The sequence below is a fragment of the Lagenorhynchus albirostris genome, chromosome 19 (genome assembly GCF_949774975.1).
Source record: "Lagenorhynchus albirostris chromosome 19, mLagAlb1.1, whole genome shotgun sequence".
Taxonomy (NCBI): Eukaryota; Metazoa; Chordata; class Mammalia; order Artiodactyla; family Delphinidae; genus Lagenorhynchus; species Lagenorhynchus albirostris.
Genome location: NC_083113.1, coordinates 58950708 through 58972945, shown reverse-complemented (window position 1 = coordinate 58972945; position 22238 = coordinate 58950708). Strand labels below are relative to the sequence as shown.

The 22238-nt window shown below is 49.3% G+C and overlaps 1 protein-coding gene and 1 non-coding gene across 10 annotated transcripts in view; one reads left to right on the top strand and one right to left on the bottom strand.

The window, feature by feature from the left end:
• Positions 1 to 12925, bottom strand: part of BANP (BTG3 associated nuclear protein) — a 118853-nt gene extending 105928 nt beyond the window's left edge. For all 9 annotated transcript variants that reach the window (XR_009537107.1, XR_009537108.1, XM_060131020.1 and 6 more), the window contains exon 1: positions 12851 to 12925. The gene's annotated coding sequence lies outside the window, so the exon portion shown is untranslated. The remainder of the gene's footprint in view (positions 1 to 12850) is intronic.
• Positions 12926 to 14791: 1866 nt separating this feature from the next.
• Positions 14792 to 14864, top strand: TRNAA-UGC (transfer RNA alanine (anticodon UGC)). The gene has a single exon. It is a non-coding gene; the product is annotated as a tRNA-Ala (tRNA).
• The last annotated feature ends 7374 nt before the right edge of the window (positions 14865 to 22238 follow it).

Here is a 22238-nt window from a genome sequence, read left to right as displayed (position 1 = left end):
CACCGTCCCGGCCACGGCCATGTACGACGTAATGGTGGAAAAACAGCCCGTACCACCTCTGCTACGTACCTGCAAATCTCAGGCGACTGCAAAATAACTGTTTTAGAAAAAACAAAAATAATAAAACCCTCCAATCCACTCTGCCGCCCGCCAGCTGCCATCACGTCCCTCCAGAGCCAAACTCCTATAGCACATTCTGGAACTCTCGCCCACACCCGTCCGCAAACACGATCCCTTCCCACACCCTTCAGGCCCCCAAACGAAACAATGGTTTCCAAACTCACCGTCGGACTGGACAAGAGCCCTGTGAACAATTCCCACCGGCCTCCCCGCTCAGCACTTCTCCTCGCTCAGAGCACCCTGGGGTCCTCCTCCTCCCCGGGGTTCACCCCTGGCCCCACCTACGCTGGGCCCTCCAGCGGCACTAGGTCTGAGCCTCACGCCGCGGCCCCCGGAGCCCCTTCCGGGAACCAGAGCCCAGAAGCACGTGTCCTGGGGGCACACGGCAGGCCCTTACAGGGGGTGACACCCATGCCCCCAAATCTCCACTGCCGCCCGGATCCCTCACCAGTGACTTCCCTGGTCCAGTACGTCAAACCACACTATGGCCATTTGACAATAAAATCCGCTCCCGCACTTCCAAAGCTGAACTCTGCCCCCATCCCTACTCTTTCCCGAGAGCACCGCCCAACGAGATCCCACCAACCTGCAACTCCTCTTTTAACTCTCTCTGCTGTCACCCCCAGCATCTGACCATCACCAGGCCCGGGGGCCCTGCCCACCTGCTCCTTCCCACCCAACTCCTCTCCCACTACACCTGTGCCGCTGGGCTCCGCTTCCTTGAACCCGTGAACCGGCTTCCCTGTCCCTGCCTCTGGTCCCTGGCGATTAGGTGTCATCTCTCTGTAACCCACCCTAAGGTGGAATCCACGGATCTGTCCCTTCGTCCCTCCCAAAGCCACACACGGTGAGGCGGGAAGCCAATCCCCTCCCATCCATCCTGCAGATGAGTTCCAGGCTCATCCCTCCCAAAGGGCTGTCGTCACAGCGCCCGGCTTGGCATCACATCTAAACTCTACCCGCATTTCAGGCCTCTCCCAATCCGGCTCCTGCCTACCTAGATATGACCTCATTTTATTCACTCCCTCACTAGACCAAGGGTTGGCCCCGTGGACCAATTCCAACCCTCCACCTGTACAGCCCATGAACCAAATCAAAAGAAGAACAGTATGTCCTGACATGAAATTACATTAAACTCAAACATCAGTGTTCACAAATAAAGTTTTATTGGAACACAGCCGCAACCAGCTGTCTGCACACTGGCTGGGGCTGCTCGGGGGCTGTCACAGCTTGTCCAGTGACTGACAGCCTCACTCTAATGTAAAAACCTCTGCTCTGTGCGCTGGATCATCACGTCACAAACACCCTGCTGGGCACATGAGAGCGACCCGTAAATCCTGGGCAAGTGAATAAAGAAACGACCTTGAGGTTCACGTGCTCCGTAAGCACAGATTCTCCTGAACTAGTCACTGGCCTGGCAGCTCCTTCAATCCTTCAGCTACAGGGACAGAAGAGATCTTGGTTGTAATCATCTTCCCGTTATAAAAATAAAAAGGTAAAACATGAAACATTTGGAGACTACAGGCAATGCTCTCTCCTACACTTCACTTCACTTGTTGCTGTGTTTTTTACAGTTAACGTGGAAAACATTCAGAGACGTGAGGACAAATTAGATGGCAGGTCAATTTTTTTACCTCTACAGAAGAAAGTTATGTCGCAAAGAGCCACAACACATCACGCTGAATTCAGGGTGAAATTTAAAATCTTTAAAGTCATTTTCCCACTTACATGTGCCCATATAAGAAATATTGGCCCTAAAATTATAAGAATTCAAACTCAACATTGCAAACTGTCTAAAACCATCTGATAGAATTTAAAATTGTCAATAAAATATCACTGAATAACAAATAATCTGCCAAACTTACAACACTATATAGCAACAGAATCTACCACAATTTACTTTCTGAGAAGTGCAGGAGAAAAGTCACCTCCCTGGAGAGAACAAGAGGCTATCTTAAGCCTGATGACTGTCAAGGGCGGCTGCTGGGCCAGCTGTGTGGAGTTCACACTGGAGGATTCCTCACAGTAGAAACACACATTTATCAAGGGTCCTTGCGTTTCTAACAAGTGTATACTTTACAACCATGCCCAAGCTTTTAACTAGCAAGCTGTACTATTTAAATCACCTCTAAGCTCCTGTCCAGTTCTCAAATTCTAAGATTCTGTGACGTAAGTTTATCACAGACAAAACTCTGACTACATGCAAATGTCTATCAATTAAATCTGCCCCATATAAACTGGTAAGCATAAAAAGATACAGGGCCTGGTGGGTGAAGCTGATGATAATAACAGTAATTATAGGAGCTACCATTCATTGGATCCTAAACACATCTTTGCATTATTTCACTGAGTCTTCACAACCTTGGATGTAGGTGCATCCCCGTTTTACAGAGATAGGCCCAGCCCCTCACCATAAATATTTATTAAGGCAACATGAGACCAGAGAGCAGGTGGGGTGGCGGTAGGGGTAGGCATGGGGGGCAGGGCCCGGTCACTCGGGAACGCATTTTGCGTCGGGCTAACTAACCCCACTGTCATCCATCACCACATGTTCCCTTTGCCTCCCCTGAGAGCAGGGCTGCGCGTCCATCCATCCTTCAGCTCCCTCCAGAAACTGAAATCGTTTATCACTCATCTGCCCTTCCTGTTTATTCCCATGAACTGCAAAGCTTGGAGAGGAGGGTGGTCGGCCGTGCAGGGTAAGGATGCCAGTGTCTTAATCATTTTCCACCTGGAAATTTCACAGAAACCAAATAATACTAACAACCAAGTGCCAAGATGTTAAGGAAAGCTGTAATCCTAGCCAGGAACATAAAAAAAGACGATGAACACCCAGCTCGAGCAGTCATTAAAACAAGTAACGAGGACAGGTGACAGATGCAGGGACCACTCCAGAGGTTTCTGACGCACAACTGACATCAGGCAAACACAGCCGCTCAGAGGCAGGGCCCATAACCAAGGAGAACAAAGTAATCTGATCTACAACAGAAAATAGACAAAAGTGTAAGGAGCCCGCCAAGGACGAGTCGCAGATGCTGGCTGACCCATGCACGGCGCTGGCATGGCTCGGTGGTGGCAGACACAGCCCACGCCACTGTCACCTCGGGGGCCAAGGAGCCAAGTTCAGAGTCTCCATTTTACTCAAGATCGTAATTCTCAATGTGTAATTTAAACTTAGTCATGGGGACTTCCCTGGTGGTGCAGTGGTTAAGAAACCGCCTGCCAATGCAGGGGACACAGGTTCAAGCCCTGGTCCGGGAAGATCACACATGCCGCGGAGCAACTAAGCCCGTGCACCACAACTACTGAGCCTGCGCTCCAGAGCCCACGAGCCACAACTACTGAGCCTGCGTGCCACAACTACTGAAGCCCGCGCTCCTAGAGCCCATGCTCTGCAACAAGAGAAGCCACTGCAGTGAGAGGCCCGCGCACCACAACGAGGAGTAGCCGCCGCTTGCCACAGCTAGAGAAAGCCGGCGCGCAGCAACGAAGACCCAACACAGCCAAAGATAAAGAAATTAACTAATTTTAAAAAAACAAAAAAACTTAGTCACGAAAAACAACATCCTAAAGATTAGAAACTGCACTTAGAACCCCAAAATTACTGGGCCTGATCTAAGACTGATGAAAAGTTCATGCGATTAAAATGTCCATGTAAAGCATGTATTTATAAAGATACTTTAATCTTTTCAAAGCCACATGCGTAGTCAAATGCCTTAATCAGACCAGAATGCCTCCCTCTTACTGCTCCAGAACCCCAGGAAGCCGGTCTGAAACGTGATGAGGACTCTGAACTTCAGGCCGCAAATGGGCGAGGAGGCCAAGTACCAAGAACGCCGTGTGCCAAGGGCCTCACACATGCTCAGATGTGCGCCCCACACCACCGCGGGAGGGAAGCCGTGCGTGACTACCCTGCACGCAGAGCAGACGCTGCCAAGTCTGCCCCAAAGCCAAGCAGCCACAACACTGCTTTGAGCTGCACAGGTCCACCGATATGCAGATGTTTTTCAACAGTAAACATTTCGGTACTGCACAAGCTGCAGCTGGTTGAACCGAAGATGCAGAACCATGGATACGGAGGGCTGACTACAAGTTCTATTCAGATCTGCCACTACGTGCAGGGTTGGTGCCCCTACCCCCCACACTGTTTGAGGGTCAACTGTACTTTTGTAAATAGATGGGTCCAGCACTGAACAGCAGAAGCCCTTAGAAAATAACCCTTCCCCAGCCCAACAGGACTATGTAGACTGGAGAGTGACCTTAAAGAACTTTTATACTTAGCAAATGACACCATGTAAGGTCATACTCATTTCTCATCCACAGCGCTAGCACATCATAAGCCCACCGCGTCCACACGTGCAACCAATGATCTGGGCAGACTTTAAAAGCAGCCCGGCATTCTGCCTCTTACCTCTACTGTCAGTCTTTCCCATCCCTCTCCCAAACAGAACAGCAGAAGGAAATGATTATGCAAAGTGATCGCTGTCAACAATAAACACGCAGACTTTTGATGTAACTAAACTTGTAATTTGTAAGGAGTATGGTGCCAATTTATGATAATGTCGGTAAGGGCAAATGTTCTTAGGGAAAAATACATCCAAAGTTAATAAAGGAGTCCCTTTTTCTTTTGCTAAAAATGGACGTTATTGGGATAATTAATAAAATCTGAACTAGATCTGATGCTTAGATAACACAGCTGCATCGATGATAGATTCCTAATTTTGAAAATTGTACTGTGGTTATATAAGAGAAGGTTCTTGTTAATAGGAAACAGCCATTTAAGTGTTTAAGGTTAAAGGGACTTACTTCATAGTTTAAACTGTTCAGGAAAAACAATAGAAAAATATACACACACACAAACACAGAGAGTTGCAAAGAGAAAGGATAAAGCAAATATAAAATATTAGCATCTGAGACTCTAGGACAAGCCTACACCATAATTCTTTGTACTATTCTTGCAACTTCGAAGCCTGAAAAAACCCAAATCCAATTCCTATGAAGAGATGCTGAGGCTATTCTTCCAAAGAACGGCAGTGAGGACGGACAGACGCGTTCTCATCTGAAGGGGCTTCGCTGACGCCAATTACACTTCGCGCAGATCTCCCCAAAATACACCCTGCTGACGACCCCAGGCTCCCTGAGTCAGCAGAGGAGCGCAGCCGCTGGCGGTGGAGCGGCCTGCAGGAAAGGGGCCCAGCGGGGGCGCCTCACCACCGCCTCACTCTCGCCCAATTCCCCTGCTTGACTTCTTTCCCCAGCTTGCATGAGCACTTGCAGCCTCGAGTCACACACTACGGTCTGAGGGGCAGGTCCAGCCAGCAGTTAGTTTTTGTAGATAAGTTTTATTGGGAAACAGCCACGTCTATTCCGGCCTCTCCAAGGGCAGAGTTGAGTGGTTGGGACAGACCCCCAAAGCCAAAAATGTCTACTCATATAGCCCTTGACACAAAGTTTGTTCACTTCTGCCCTGCAGCCGAGCGTTTAACCACATCAGTGGCATCTCCAGACTCTAGAAACTGCCTGGAGACTAAGACGGGGAAAAAGAGACAGGAACTTTTGTTGAAGAGCAGCGATCGTGGCCTCCTGAGAGGCACTCCAGGATGGGCTGGCTCTGCCGGCTCCACCTCCTGTTGGCCGGAAAGAGCGATTTCTGCTTCCGATTATAGTGGATCCACAGAAATCCCAAAGAGGCAAAGCAGGCTTCCTGAGCTGTTGAATGATCCCTGGAGAACTCGGCAAGCAAGTTGAATTGAGTGTTTTTTGTTTGTTTTGGCTGTGTTGGGTCTTCGTTGCTGCGCGCGGGCTTTCTCTAGTTGCGGGGAGCGGGGGCTACTCTTCGTTGCGGTGCGCGGGCTTCTCATTGCGGTGGCTTCTCTTGTCGTGGAGCACAGGCTCTAGGTGCGTGGGCTTCAGTAGTTGTGGCACACAGGCTCAGTAGTTGTGGTGCACGGGCTTAGCTGCTCCGCGGCATGTGGGATCCTCCCGGACCAGGGCTCGAACCCGTGTCCCCTGCATTGGCAGGCAGATTCTGACCAGGGAAGCCCTGAGTGTTTTATTAACAGCTACGCACAGAGGGAACCCCAGGCAGTACACGTTTGCTTTCATCTTACTGCGCCCCTTCAGCTTTCTTTCTCCCAACACAGTAGAACTGCATTTTATACAAAGCTGAATTATGCAAATTTAAGTTATACAAATGTAAACTAATGTAATAAATATTAAACCGTCGCTTCACAAAAAACGTGAAATTAGTTGAATCCTGCAAATCTGAAAAATCCACAAAATGTTTAATTTCAAAACTAGAAAGCCAGCTGACTGCAAACTATGTTTGCCCACTGACAGCTGCAGCAATTCTTCACTGGTAAACAGGATGCCCAGCATTCTTTGTCAGATTCAGTCAAAATCGTGGGTGGAGTGAATTACTTGGCGTCTCCAGGGAAGCTCCCAGCATAGAAGGCAGCTTAACGCAGCACTCTGCTCCTGAGACCCACCCCTGGCTCCAGCCCACCAGTTCACAGGACAGGTCCCGTCCTGCCATCCACCTGCCAACGCAAGTGCAGGGCCACTCTTGGTGGTGACAGCTGGAACCGCAGCCTGAGTCATCCCCCCCCACCCAGGAAGATCCAGGTGCCCGGGGGCTGTCACCACACTCAAGGGACACAGTTCACACCAAGAAGGAAATGCCAGCAGCACACGCACCAAGTTTTCACTGCCAGCTTTATCCAAACCCATTGCTACTTCAGAAATGTTTAACTTTGCTTCAAGTCATTTGATGACTTTCCACCTTGAAGAAAAAGGAAAAATCACTAGAGACCAGAAGCAGCATTCTTTGCAGCACAGAACGTAAATCTTTATTACAAAAGGTTTGTCAGTACAGGGCTCTGCCCAAAGCCGCTCAGCGCAGTGCCGGCTTCCTGACACCACTCCGCCCGCCCCATCCCTACCTGGGCCCTTCCTGCCAACTCACTTTCTCCTTCAGAGCATTACCTGCACTCATGTACTCTAAATGCTAACACAGAAGGACTTAGGGCAAGGAAAGGGTAGTCAGCTTCCACAGACCCTCCATCCCACCTATCTACCTTTTCAGTGATGTAATAAAACCTGTTCTCATCTCTTCATCTTCTCTGGCCTTTTCTGGTGGATTTTATTCTTCCATCACTTATGCATTGTCAGCAATCCGACCCTATGGGTCACCAGTCATCACCACCACCATCCCCCCTCCCCAGCACGAGGGTCCTTATAAAGACAAAGCAAATCTTACTGGCCACCCCCCCCCCACAGAGGCAGATGATCCAAAACATTTAATCAAATCAGACAGTTCTTGGCTATGGGTAGATGTGAAAGATGCAGAGAATTTAATTCAAAATAGGAATCAATTTCACGTGACTTCCACAATGCTTCGGGTGTACTCTCAGCTAGTGGCTTAGGAAGTTAAGGTTTCCATCGTGTTTTCATTCAAGAATACCCACAGGTTTCACGCAATGGCAGGCTCTGGGTGGTCATCCCAAGCTCAGCTTCCTCTCAGACTCAGTCTGCAGCATTATGATGAGGGCGTGCACTGGGGGGGTGACAAGGCGTCAAGAGCGATCCCCCTGCTCCCTGCCCTCTAGAACTGAAGAGGGCCCCCTCTCTTCCCAGGAGGCAGGCCGGGCACAGCCCCGGATAGTGGACAGACAGAGTCAAAGGCAAGGCAGATGGCATAAAATGAGATGATTAGCTAAAGCTCTCGCTTTTAACTGGTTTCACAACCTACACAAAAGTGAGAAACCTAAGGGTTAAGTATTTTTAAAACTACTCTGAAAGGGAGGGATGATGCTAGGATTCTACTCTTCTGTGGACTTAAATGAGCTCCAGGTACGATCCTGGAACAACAAAACCAGTGTAACTTTTTAAGAGCAAATTTCAACCATGTGATGCCGCCCCCCAACCCCCCCAGCGGCTCTCAAATTTGCCAAAAATAAACATTTCAGAATGGTTCAGGGCAATTCCAGTGAACAATTCATTATGCAATTGTTTTTTTGTTTTTTTTTTTTTTGTGGTACGCGGGCCTCTCACTGTTTTGGCCTCTCCCGTATGCGGAGCACAGGCTCCAGACGTGCAGGCTCCGCAGCATGTGGGATCTTCCCGGACCGAGGCACGAACCCGTGTCCCCTGCATTGGCAGGCGGGCTCTCAACCACTGCGCCACCAGGGAAGCCCTGCAATTGTTTTTATGACCATCATATATGTGAAGTCAGAGAACACAGTAACGACCTTTATTTCCCTCTCCTAAAGGGAGAACTTTTTACAGCTTTTTCTAAGACATTCTCGTTGAGAACTTTAATACGTATTTTCCCCCAGAAGTCTTTTCTTCAAAATGAGAAAATGCTTATTTTTTCCAGATTTAAATAGCTAAAGTGGTAAAGTTAAATGGACATTTTAAAGTCAGTCGCCATTGTCATGTAATATGTATACTTAACTGTACAGCTGAAGTTTTCAGAATTTATAGCGTAGATGAAGGTCATAAGGAAAAACTAAGGTTCGTAAGCTGTAAGTGGTGTTACCAATAAGCCATTTAGGCAAGCTCACCTAGACCCTGTGCCAGGGACACCCATTTACCGATCCACCAAACAAGGCTTGTGGTTCTTTATCTCTTTTCTCCTTGACAACCATCTAACACAGGAAGTATTTCTTCAGCAAAGTGCATATGCTACACCTGGAAGTCCTTTAAAGTGCAAATTCTGAATCGTTCCCTATCTTTCAACACCTGGGGTGCTTCTGCGGTGCACTAGTCAAGATTTTGGCACATGTGCCTCAACTTGGGTTTTGTCACGGTTAGACTTTGGGTATGCATTTCTGTCTCAGTGCATATCAAGAAACATGATATCATTATGTCTTATTACTGGTGATGCTGAGATGCTATCTGCCAGGTTTTTCCACTGTGAAGTTACTATTTTTCGCTTGTAATTTATAAACATCTTGGGAGAGATACTTTGGGGCTGTGTAAATATCACAGATTGGAAAAGACTTAAGGAGACGTGACAACTAAATGCAGAGAGGGATCCCGGATTAGCTCCTGAAACAGAAAAAAGACGTTAGTGGAAAGCTGATGAAGTTCAGCAAAGTCTGCAGTTCAATTAACAGTACTGTGACGATGTTAATTTTCTGATTTTTATAAGAATATTTGATAATCTAAGATGTCAGCATTAAAGGAAGTGGGTGACGGGCACAGGGAAGCTCTCTAAACTATTTTTGCAATTTTTCTGTAAGTCTAAAGTTCCTTCAAAAGGAAAAGTTTACTGGGACCTCCCTGGTGGAGCAGTGGTTAAGAATCCACCTGCCAATGCAGGGGACACAGGTTCGATCCCTGGTCCGGGAAAATCCCACATGCCACAGAGCAACTAAGCCCATGTGCCACAACTACTGAGCCCGTGCGCCACAACTACTGAGCCTGCACACCACAACTACTGAAGCCCGTGCGCTTAGACCCCGTGATCTGCCACAAGAGAAGCCACCACAATAAGAAGCCCGCGCACTGCAACGAAGAGCAGCCCCCGCTAACCGCAACTAGGGAAAGCCCGCGCGCAGCAACGAAGACCCAACGCAGCCAAAAATAAACAAATTAAAAATAAAAAAATTTTTTTAAAAAGGAAAAGTTTACAAAGCTCCAGATTCTGATTCCGTATGTTGGACAGGGCCTGAGAGTCTGCTTTTCTCTCAAAAGCCCAGTGATGGTTACGCTGTGGTCCTTGCTGTGGAGCACTCCACTAGCAAGGCCCTGGAAAACACAACTGATGTATTTCACTACTCACAACTTTCAGAGGACAATCAAGTAAATGCATCAAGATTACACTTTGAGCACTGTAATCACTGCTTACCTAGAGGCAATCCTTAAACTTCGGCCCAGTGACACAGAGAGAAGCTCACTGCAGAGTCTAAAATCACAATCTTTGCTCTAACGCTGTCTGTGCTTGGCCTTCCCCAGACGAGCCTGGCACCCTGCAAGGCTGCGGAGCCAGAACGGCCAGCAGGAACGCACACCACCCGCCCACAACAGCAACGCAGCGGCGGCCATGGGGACCGTGATCTGGCCATCCATCCCACTGCTGGTGGGCAACCATCACCAAGGCCACTGGGAGGCAGGAGAGCAGAGCAATGAGAACAGACCCTGGACTACCTACTCACAGAAAGCGACTGGCCCCACAGGTGAGCTCTGCTCATCCCATTAAAATGACTTTTAATATCGTATAATAAACCCACAAGAAAGAATATAAGACAACAGGCAAGAGATTTGGCAAACTTCTGGCAGACCAAGAGGATTTAATGGGGGGAAAAGGAAATAGCAATCTGGAGCACACAGGAGTGGATACAACCAAAGGAGGGCTCTAAGCCTGTGGATGGCGAGGACCCCACATCCAGGATCCTCGGTCGAGGGCGAGGGCTGTGGCTGCCCACAGAAGTCAGATCCCTATACAGAAGAGCTGCACCACGGCCCTCCCTACACCAGATGGAGCAGCCCCAAACCAAAGGGGTCTTCCTTACGCTGAAAGGCCCATAGAACACCTGTCTTCTGGCATTTGAGGTCCCAGCACAACAGAAAGTTCCCAAACACCTGAAGGGAAACCCGCACGTTTTCAAAGTCAGCCCCACAGGGGACTTCCCTGGCGTTCCAGTGCTTAGGACCCCACGCTTTTACTACAGTGGGCCCGGGGTTCAGTCCCTGGTTGGGGAGCTAAGATCCCTCAGGCCGCGCAAATGCGGCCAAAAAAAATTCAGCCCCACAGACTCAGATTTCTCTGCCTGCTTCCTCCTGCCTTAGGCAAGAATAATTACCAATACTTGAAGAGTACTTGCCGAACAAAGTAAGAAGCCAATCTTTTTAAAAAGAAGAAAACAAGTGACACTAGAGGAAACAAGAAATCAGAGAACAAGAGAACTGAACAAATCCTTAACAGTATATCCTCAAAGCCAAGGACATAATGCATTCACCAGACAATACGTTATTACGAAAAAAGAACAAGTCAGTCCTCAGAAATTAAAACTCTGTAGAAATAAAAAAATTTTAAATAGGACTGGAAGATAAATGGAAGCCCTATCCCAGAAACAAGAATAAAACGACACAGGAAGAGGATAAAGACGGGAGACTCAGAGAGTTAATCCAAGATATCCATCATCAAACTAACAGCAACTCCTAACATAGAAGAGTAAAAGCAGACCAGACGAAATTCTCAAATGATACAAGAGCATTTCCAGTTCCAGAGCTGAAGGACACATCCCCAAAGTCAAAGAGCACTCGTGGTGGGACTCGACACTTTCGGGGCATTCCAGAAATGGCTGAACACCAACGAGGATCCTCACGAGCTACCCAAAAGGAATAAGGCTCCTTGGCAGAAAGTTTTCATTGAAATAAAGAAAGCCAAGATTAAAACGTGAGACCTGAACAAACGCAGATGTATAGTAAAAGAAAACATCAGGATGATACCTGGGCCGGTCTAAAGAGTAATCAGTCCACACGAGAAAAAGGTTGGAGAGATCCAACACCATCCTTGAGAATTTAAAACGAGGTAAAGAATCAATGGGAACAGAAAGTGCAAAGAAAAAGAAAGGCCATCACAAACAACAGGAAAAAAAAAAGGCTGTATAGAGGGGAAATGTATTAGCTGGCTGTGAAGCAATATCTGCTCGACAGGGATAGAAGAGGTGAGATAAGATACGAAAAGCTAACTCATCCTGTCATAACAGCAAGTCAAGAATGTATAAAACCAATACAATGCCAGCTTATTATTTAGAGCTATGGAGAACTTCAAGAAACAACAAAAAGATATCAAAGAATTTGAGGAGCGGAACTGAGAAGTGGGGCAGGGGGCTTTGCTTCTCATGTTAAGTTTTCCACGGACATTTTATTGGGTACAATGCTTTATTAAGATATCAAGTATGTGTGCAGCTCTTTAAGAACATGGACTTGAGACAGATCGCGTTCAAACCTGGCTGTGTGTCCCGGACAAGTCCCTCACCCTCCGTGAGCCTCAGTCACCTCCCTGCCCACCTGCCTGGACCGCTGTGCTGAGAAACGCTGCAAACGCTCGGCGGGCCCGGCCGCAGCACAGGACCCGCACATGACAGCCGTTTGCTACAAATTAACGCCAGAGGTGACAGAATCCCACGTCCCAAGAACACACGCTTATTTTAATTGCCAGACAAAGGAGAACTGGAGCTGAATCCACGGAGTTAACGTTACAGGCGGTTCAGGCGTTCCGAGCACCGACTAGTGGTCCCCACGGACGTCCCCCTCACTCGGGCCTGCCCCGGGTGAACCTGCCGCCTCCCGCACTTCCGCTCCGCAGCCGCCGTCCCCGCGCCCGCAGCCTCCGGCTTCCCGGGGCCTCTCGGAGGGGCTGCACTGCAGCAGCAGCGCGACCCCGCCCCGCCCGCCGCTCGTGAGGGGCAGGTCCCGGACGAGAGGCCCGCGCCGGCCGCCGGCACCGCGCCGGCGGGGGCGGCGGGGGGAGGGGCGGCCGGAGCCGGGCGCTGAGGTGCGGCGGACCGGCGGCTGACAGGGCTGACGCGGGGGCGCGCAGGGCGGCGGGCCGTTGCGGCCGGTCCCCGCGTCGGGGGGGCGGGGGCGGCGGCGCGGGCGCGGCGGCCGGAGGAGGGCGCAGGGAGGAGGGAGGAGGGGAGATCTCGCTCTCGCTCTCGCTCTCGCCCCGCGGGAAGGGGGAGGCGGAGACGCGACCGGCTGCGGGAGCTGCAATTACCGTGTGGGCTGCGGAATTCTCGTGGTGTTTGTCGAGGAGATGCGATAATGGCGTCCGTCCTCGCGAGAGAAGCCGCCGCTCTGCGCAGGCGCTGCGAGTCCCTCCCTGCGGCCCTCTGCTTTGCACCGTCTGCGCAGGCTCCCTGGGCGGGCGCGCCGGCCGGGGGGCGGGGCGTAGGGGAGGGGCCTGCCGCTCGCGGCCTGTCGCGCGCCCTTCGCTGGCGCTGGTGACCGCCGGGCATGCGCACGCGTCGTGCTCCCGCGCCACAGTTTAGGACCCTAGGCTTCTTTCTTCCCCGTCGCGCGCTCGGGCTCCTCGCTAGCCCCTGAGAAGTCGCATCGCTGGACCGTTGGAGGAATTTGCATTTTCTTTGAGGCCTAATGAATAGGAATTAGCTCCCCGACGACTACATATCCCGGAGGACCCTGCGCGAGCTTCGAGCAATGCATTCTGGGACTCGTGGTTCCTGCGTCTGCGCCAAGCCTGCCGGTACTTGTGGTCCCTCCGCCCTCCGGTCGCCCGACTGCGCCCGCGCATGGAATGGTGGGACTTGTAGTTCAGATGCCGCGGTCGGCTGCTCCCGGCGAGGCTCTAGCTACTGCTCTGGCCGTGTTCCCCCGAGTAACAGCGGGTGTTCAGGGGACCCTAGGGCCGTCACAGGCTCGAGGGCACACTCCTGGAAAAATGTATATTAATTACATGTGATGTATATTTTATATGTAATTGATGTTAGTTATGTATCGTGTATAATATAGGGACTGTTACATATGAAAAACGTAGTATGAATTTGGCTGTATTTATAGAGCACAAAAGTGCGTTTGTGGGTACTCGTAGGAAAAAAATTCCCAAACTATAGGCAGTTCCCAGAAATGTTATTCCTGCTTACTGGTATTGCTGGGATTACCACTGCTTTTTCATTTTTCTTCTCGCCTCTGTTTTCTGAGTTGTTTACAACGAGCTAAAATTCCTTTGATCCTCCAAACACGAAACGGTGGAGCTATTTTCATTCGGAAAGGAAAACTCTGTACCGTTAGTTTCCTGCCCACTTCTCTTTCGCCAATAATAAAATCGTACTCAGGGCAGTAACCAGCTGTGCGGCCTTGGGCAACCTTGTTGCGTTAGGGGCTCTTCAAGAAATAGCCCTCGGGGGTCTCCTGAGACTGGTCACTGGATTCCTCTGCAGGAAAAGTGCCCTAAAGAAATTCCAAAGAACCACAGAAGCTCAGCGCTTGGAAGATCCTGATAATGAAATGAGATCTGTCCTGTTCAGAGGTGAGGAACAGTCCAGAGAGATTGGAAACATTGCTCAGCAAGGTTACATAGCTGGAAAGAGATGAAAGCGGGGTCTAGAAGCCAAAGCACCTGGGTCTGGAGTCCAGAGTCCGTTTGCAGTGGGAAAAGGGTTTCTGAAGCCAACCGCAAAAGTCCCGGGAGAGCCGTGCTTTCCGTCCCCACTTCTGTCTCAATTACAACCAGTCTGAACACATAACTCTAAAATTCTTGACAAGGATTCATGAATATCTGACGAGAAAGCAGATGAACGTAGGGTGATGGTTTTCATACTATTTCAGAACATCACCAAGTCCTCATCTGCAGCTCCCTTCCAGGCATGGCTTTGCCTGCTCCTTCCTTTCCAGGCCACTGCTAAGTCATCGGACGTCATTTTTAAGCTGATCAAAATGACAATTGTGCTTAGGCTGGAGTGCTTGACTTTTCTTTTCTGTTTCTGATGTTTCACGTTTATTTACTTTTCACTTTGCTGCCCGGGAAGCTCGAATAGACGAAGGTGTGCAGTACGGACAGCTGACTAACCATGGTTTAAAAGAAATTAAATAGCTAGAAATCAGCGAAGACAACTGCCTACCAATGAAAGTTGACTTCCCTACCACAGGGGACTCTTCTCCTTGCCATCAATCCTTACAAGAATCCAATCCAGGGAATTCCCCGGTGGTCCAGTGGTTAGGACTCCACACTTGCACTGCTGAGGGCCAGGGTTCAATCCCTGGTTGGGGAGCTAAGATCCCACGAGCCACACAGCGCAGCCAAAAATATATATATATAAAGAATCCAATCCAAGTTCCTGGAGTTAACTAGGCTGAAGTCTCATCACTGGGGGCTTTATGGAAAGACAGGGAGGTGCACCCTGGCCTGGATGACACCAGACATGGGGGACCACGTGGATGTGCGTGCAGCAGGCGTTTGCAAAGATCTCAAAGGCCGCTTCTTCAAAACCGCGCAGGGCCCACTTCAGGCACACCCCGGAATCCTTAGAGGGTCCTGTTCCTGAGGATGCACCCAGCATGGAGAAGAGTGAGTTATTTGTGAAGCCCTCAGTTGCCCAGGAAAAGCCTAGAAAACAGTATAACTCCATAGAGCAGGGCTGTGAGAGCAGGCCTGACGTGGGCTTGGAGTCCAAGCTCCCTGTGGCAAGTTGGCCGTCTCCTCTGGGAACTGGCGTTTCAGACTCCGAGCTCGTGAGGGTATTGGGAGGATTCGATGAAGCAGAGTTTGTAAAGGATTTAGCGGAGGGTCTAACTCAGGAAATGATCATATTACCGTGTGTTGAATTACCTTGCCTTGGCCAGGCACATCTTATAATCCCTTCTCATTGTGAAGAACATGAATTTCAGAGAGGTTAGGCAACGCGCCCAGGGTCACACAGCCATGGCAGTGCTAGAGCTTGGAGGAGGAGGGTCGTGAGCTATGGCGGGAAAGGTACTTAGCATGTGGGATATGCGGGTCCTTTTTGGCCAGGGGACAAGTTTTGTTTCCATCCTAAAATAACAGGAAGCCTTTACAAGGTGTGGGGCAAGGGTGGATATGATGAGATTTGCATTTTCAAAATTCACTCTGGCGGGAGTGTTGGAAAATGAGTTGGGGTGGGGAGGAGGGGTCCTGAGTGGACTTGGGGAGAGCAGTTGAGGCTGTGGTAGGGGTTCAGGCAAGAGACGGCGGAGGCCTGAACCAGGGTGGTCACAGTGGAGACGGAGAGGCGGGGGGACCGAATCAGGAGATTCCGAGGGGTGACGTCAACGGGACAGGAGCACGAATCCGACCCTGGGGCAGGGGTGAGGGAGGGGGGCCTCTGGATGCCTCCTGGGCCTGCAGATGTGCAACTGGGTGGACGGATATGCTATTCCCTGAGCCTGCACTGAACAGTGTCTCTTTGTGCCCCGTCCACCCAGGGGACCTCTCGTGTAGTTCCTCCCCCATCCCAGACACCTGGAAGAGACCTGGTTTGGGGGTGAACCGGAGTCCTGGGGACAGAGCTCAGAGGATGATTCAGGGGGAGTGGGAGAGAGCAGCAGCCTGCAGCCCCACCGCTGCTGGCGGGGATTCCACCCAGGCCAGGACAGACCACTGCCACACGTTCCGGGCCGCCGAGAAATGTAAGGAAGTACCATCAGTAGAGGTTCCCTTAATGTAGAATTAACCATTAACCATTGTGAGGTGTGCAATTCAGTGGCACCAGGTGCATTCACGACGTTGTGCAACCGACACTACCTTGCTCCCGAACCTTTCCATCACCCTTTACCCGTCGTTCCCCTTCCTTCCTCCCCCCTCCCCCCAGCTCCTGGCAACCGTCCGTCTGCATATGTGCCTGTTCCGGACATTTCGTATCAATGGCATCACACGATATGTGGCCTTTTGTGACTGGCTTCCTCCCCGTAGCGTGATGTTTTCAAGGTTTATCCATGTCGTAGTGTGTGTCAGCATTTTGCTCCTTTTTTTTTTTTTAGTAAACTTTATTTTTTAGAGAAGTTTTCAGTTCACAGCAAAATTGAGCAAAAAAGTATAGATTTCCCACATACCCTGTGGCACCTCTCCAACTTACCCCGCATCAGCATCACCTCTCGACCCAGAGTGGCGCATGTGTCACAGTCGATGACCCTGCACGGACACGCCACCATCACCCCGGTCCAAAGTCTACATTAGGACTCACTCTTGGTGTTGAACGTTCTATGGGTTTGGACAAATGACGTGTATCCACCTTTATAGTCTCCTGCAGAGTAGTTTCACTGCCCTGTAAACCCTGCGCTCCACCTGTCCACCCCTCCCTCCCCCCAACCCCTGGCCACCCCTGATCTTTTCACTGTCTCCATAGTTTACCTTTCCTAGAATGTCACAGACTTGGAATCATGCAGTCTGCAGCCTTTTCAGATTGGCTTCTGTCACTTAGTCATATGCATTTACGATTCCTCCGTGTCTTCTCATGGCTCAACGGATCATTTCTTTTAAACACTGAATACTATTCCACTGCCTGGATGTCTCACAGTTTATTCATCCCTTCACCTACCGAAGGACATCTTGGTTGCTTCCGAGTTTCCGCAGTTACGAATAAAGCTGCTATAAACATCCATGTGCAGGTTAGTATGTGGACATAAGTTTTCAGCCCCTTTGAGTAAACACCAAGGGGCCCAATTGCTAGCTCACATGATAAGAGGATGGTTAGTTTTGTGAGAAACTGCCCAACCGTCTTCCAAAGTGGCTGCTCCACTGCATTCTGACCGGCAATGAATGAGAGTTCCTGCTTCCTCACGCCCTCGCCAGCGTTTGGTGTTGTCAGTTTCTGGATTTGCGCCATTTCTAGTAGGTGTGTAGTGGTATCTCATTGTTGTCTCATTGTTCCCTGATGACATAGGACGTGGGGCATCTCTGCAGATGCTTGTTTGCCATCTGTCTATCTTCTTTGGTGAGGGGTCTGTTCAGGTCTTTGGCCCACTTTTTAATCATGTTGTTTGCTTCCTTAGTGTTGAGTTTAAGGGTTCTTTGTATATTTTGGATAACAGTTCTTTATCCGGTGCATCTTTTGCAAATAGTTTCTCCTTCTGTGACTTGTCTTCTCCTTTTCTCGACAGTGTATTTCACAGAGTAAAAGTTTTAAATTTTATTGAAGTCTAGTTTATCGTTATTTCTTTCACGGATCATGTCTTTGATGTTGTATCTAGAAAGTCATTGGCAAGCCAGAGGTCATGTAGGTTTTCTCCTGTGTTGTCTTCTAGGAATTTTACAGTTTTGAATTTGCGTTTAGGTCTGTGGTCCATTTTGAGTTAATTTTTATGACAGGTATAAGGTCTGTGTCTAGACTGACTTTTTCGCATGTAGACCTCCAGTTGCTCCATGACCATTTGAGCACTGCCTCTGCCACTTCCTAGCAAGGGGACTTAGTCATGTCACTGCTCTCAGCTTTGGTTACGTCGTCTGTAAGATGGAAACTAAGGTAGGACCCTTTGGAATACAGAAAAAAAAAAATTCAATGAACTTAATAAAAGGAACTTACTGATTCACGTAAGTGAAAAGTTTGGAAGTGGACTTCAGGGTATAGGAACAGGAATTGCTTGGCTGAAACAATGTCATGTTTCAATGTCACTCTGCATGTGTCTGTCTCTGTCTCTTTCTGTCTCTGTCTCTCCCTCCCCACCCTTCCCATCTCTGGGCTCAATTTTCTCTCCATGCTTGGGCAGGATCTCAAAAAGTGTTCCCAGCAACTGCAAACAGTGCATATGTGAGCAGTTTCATAATCCCCAGGGAGAGTCAGTGCTTCTCTCCCCATAATCGCAGCAGTTCCCAGGACTAACACTGACTGGCCAGTTCAGGTTCCCTGTGAACCACTTTCCCTCCAATTGGCCAAACCTCAGGTACATGGCGGGGTGGGGTGGGGGCTGCTGGCTGGTTGGGGAGAGGGAGCGTCCCAGGGAAAACCCAGGTGCTGTTACCAAAGGAGAGGGACCAGGCGTGGGGCAGACATCACAGCATTTGCCCCAACACAGGTCTCCCTGGGCTCTTGTGACCCGGAGGAGTAGCCGAGCGTGAGCTGTGACGTTGACACCAGCATCCGTCCAGCGGAGTGGAGGCTCTTTTCTCCCAGCAGCTGTTGAGCACACTTTCCGGAAGAAGAGGCTGAGTGCGTCTCAAGGGAGGAGGAACCGATTCCCTTGGGCTCCCAGGCAGCCCTGATTCATTGCTTTTCATTTGTCCCAGGCCGCAGTGCAGTGAAGCCAGGCAGGTGATGACCGGGGCAGCACTGCTAGTTTAACGTCCATGTAAAGACAAAATTTCGGCTACAAAGCATCCCCTCAGGCTCTTCAGATCGGGAATCAGCAGATCTATAAAATCAATAAAAGTGTCTGCCGAAAATCATGGTATAAAAAATCCAGTGGAGAAGCCGAAGAAATTACTGTGAATAACACATGCAGAAACTTCCGTGAGTTTTCAAGATTTTTGCCCAATGTGAGTTTTTCTTTCTTTCTTTCTTTCCTTTTTTTAACTAGAATATAATTTTTTATGAATAGCGCATGTATCTTTTGGGATCTTAAAGTACTTTGGAGAGCATTTGGTTGCATTTAAGAGTGAATCTGAATTTCTATCATATAAGAATAAAGCACTGAGAGTTCCCTGGTGGTCCAGTTAAGACTCCGCACTCCCACTATAGGGGGCGCGGGTTCCATCGATCCCTGGTCGGGGGGCTAAGATCCCACATGCTGTGTGGCACAGCCAAAAAGAAAATAGAAAGCAAAAAAAGAAGGAGAAAGCGTTATTTGAAAAGAGTAATGCCAAGAAATGTGAAGGGTCTTATAGAAAGGGGGGCTCCACAACAAACACATGAAAGAATGCTCAACATCACTAATCATTAGAGAAATGCAAATCAAAACTACAATGAGATATCATCTCACACCAGTCAGAATGGCCATCATCAAAAAATCTAGAAACAATAAATGCTGGAGAGGGTGTGGAGAAAAGGGAACCCTCTTACACTGTTGGTGGGAATGTAAATTGATACAGCCACTGTGGAGAACAGTATGGAGGTTCCTTAAAAAGCTACAAATAGAACTACCATATGACCCAGCAATCCCACTACTGGGCATATACCCTGAGAAAACCATAATTCAAAAAGAGTCATGTACCAAAATGTTCATTGCAGCTCTATTTACAATAGCCCAGAGATGGAAACAGCCTAAGTGTCCATCATCGGATGAATGGATAAAGAAGATGTGGCACATATATACAATGGAATATTACTCAGCCATAAAAAGAGACGAAATTGAGCTATTTGTAATGAGGTGGATAGACCTAGAGTCTGTCATACAGAGTGAAGTAAGTCAGAAAGAGAGAGACAAATACCGTATGCTAACACATATATATGGAATTTTAAAAAAAATGTCATGAAAAACCTAGGGGTGAAACAGGAATAAAGACACAGACTTACTAGAGAATGGACTTGAGGCTATGGGGAGGGGGAAGGGTAAACGGTGACAAAGCGATAAAGAGGCATGGACATATATACACTACCAAAAGTAAGGTAGTTAGCTAGTGGGAAGCAGCCGCATAGCACAGGGAGATCAGCTCGGTGCTTTGTGACCGCCTGGAGGGGTGGGATAGGGAGGGTGGGAGGGAGGGAGACGCAAGCGGGAAGAGATATGGGAATATATGTATATATATAACTGATTCATTTTGTTGTGAAGCTGAAACTAACATACCATTGTAAAGCAATTATACTCCAATAAAGATGTTAAAAAAAAAAAAAAAGAAAGGGGGGCTCCAAACTTTTTGGTCACACACTCATTTCAGCAAAAAGATTTTGAGTCTGCCCCTCCAATGCATGTGTATTTATGTATGAATTAGATCCGTGTATCAGATACTAATGTACTGTGTACTCTATGAAACATATGAAAAATAGGAATTATAAAAGGTGAGAGAGGAAATAAAAATAGAAATTCCAGTCTTTTCCTCCTGCCCTTTGACGGATGTGATTGGGGAGGCCTAGCAGGTCCAAAATCTGATGGGGTGGGTCAGCGAGCTGGACACCCAGGAGAGTGGTTCGGGGCCCAAAGGCAGAACGCCTGCTTTTCCAGGGGGAATCGGTCTTTGTTCTGTTAAAGCTTTCAACTGATTGGACGAGGACCACCCATTACGGCAGGTAATCGACTTTACTCCAAGTCCACTGATTTCCGTGTTAATCACACCCAAAATAACCCACCTATCCTGGAACATCCAGAACAACATTCAACCCAGTGTCTGGGCACCACGGCTTGGCCAAATTGACACAAAATTCACCATCACAAATCCACACGAGGAGCTTGCAATCCCCGAAGAGAATTGCAGGTCACGTGAAGCTCACTAATTACTGCGTGTTTTATGGGCAAAAGGAGATAGTCGAAAATTAGAAGATGTTGAGCTGAATAAAATGAGGCTCTGCGGCTCACAACGTAAGGTGGGCGGGTGAGCAGGACTCAGCACAGTCTCTTGGGCGGGCAGCATCGCGTGGATCGGCAGTGTCCGTGCATTTCTCCTCTGACCCACAGACATCAGACCTAGGAATTCCATTCAGAGATGTTCAGTGCAGTGTTATTTATAAGACAAAAAAAAGTCCATCTGTAGGGAGAGTGATTTGATAAATTATGGTATATCTTGTTGCGGCCTCTCCCGTTGCGGAGCACAGGCTCCGGACGCACAGGCTCAGCGGCCATGGCTCACGGGCCCAGCCGCTCCGCGGCATGTGGGATCTTCCCGGATCGGGGCACGAACCCGTGTCCCCTGCATCGGCAGGCGGACTCTCAACCACTGCGCCACCAGGGAAGCCCCACAGTTGGTTTTTGTGGCTTGCAACCCAGGCAATCAAACTCACAGGCCCGTCAGAGAATTGGCTGGAAGCTGCAGACCAAACTGTGCATCCCATCAGCGGGATTCTCGGGCCCTCGCGAGCCCACAAGTAGACTCAGTGTTCAGGGCCCCTCTCCTGTGGGGTTTCCAGATCTAAGAATCCAGGATTCCAGGATCAATGATGCTATCCCGACTCCCTTGATGCTTATACTTTCAACCTCCCCGCCCCCAAATGTACACACCTTTCCATCCGAACACTGATGTCTCCATTTCCCAGGTAGGAAGTCTCTGGGGGAGTAAACTGCTGTAGAGTCCAGAGCAGGTGTTTTGTTTTCTGGCGTCTGCAGTACAAGCTGTGTAGCTGAGGTGACCATCTAATTGATTGTCCAGATGTGGCTAGTTTGCGCACGAAAGGGGCACATTCATATTTATGCTGAGGCAGGAGGCAAAGCCTAGGAGTATCCCGGGCCAACCAGGACACGCTACTTTGGGCAGAACGAATTCCTATCAGATGGTGTCTGTTTTGTGGAGAGGTGACGGGCTGCTTCCCAGGAGCCCTGGGCAGAAGGGCCACTTGCTCCCCTGTAGGTACACGCAGTGTGGCTCCGTGCCTGGCCTTGAGTGCCCCAAGGCTGGAGGGCTGCGCAGCCCTGAGCCAGGGTCACGCCCAAGATCAAGGACTTCGCTCTGGTCTCTTTGTTCCTGTCTGCTCCCTGGCCTGGCGGCAAGCTCTCTGCAAGCTCCCCTCACTCCCTGGTACCCTCACTCCGCTGTTTACCGGGTCAAA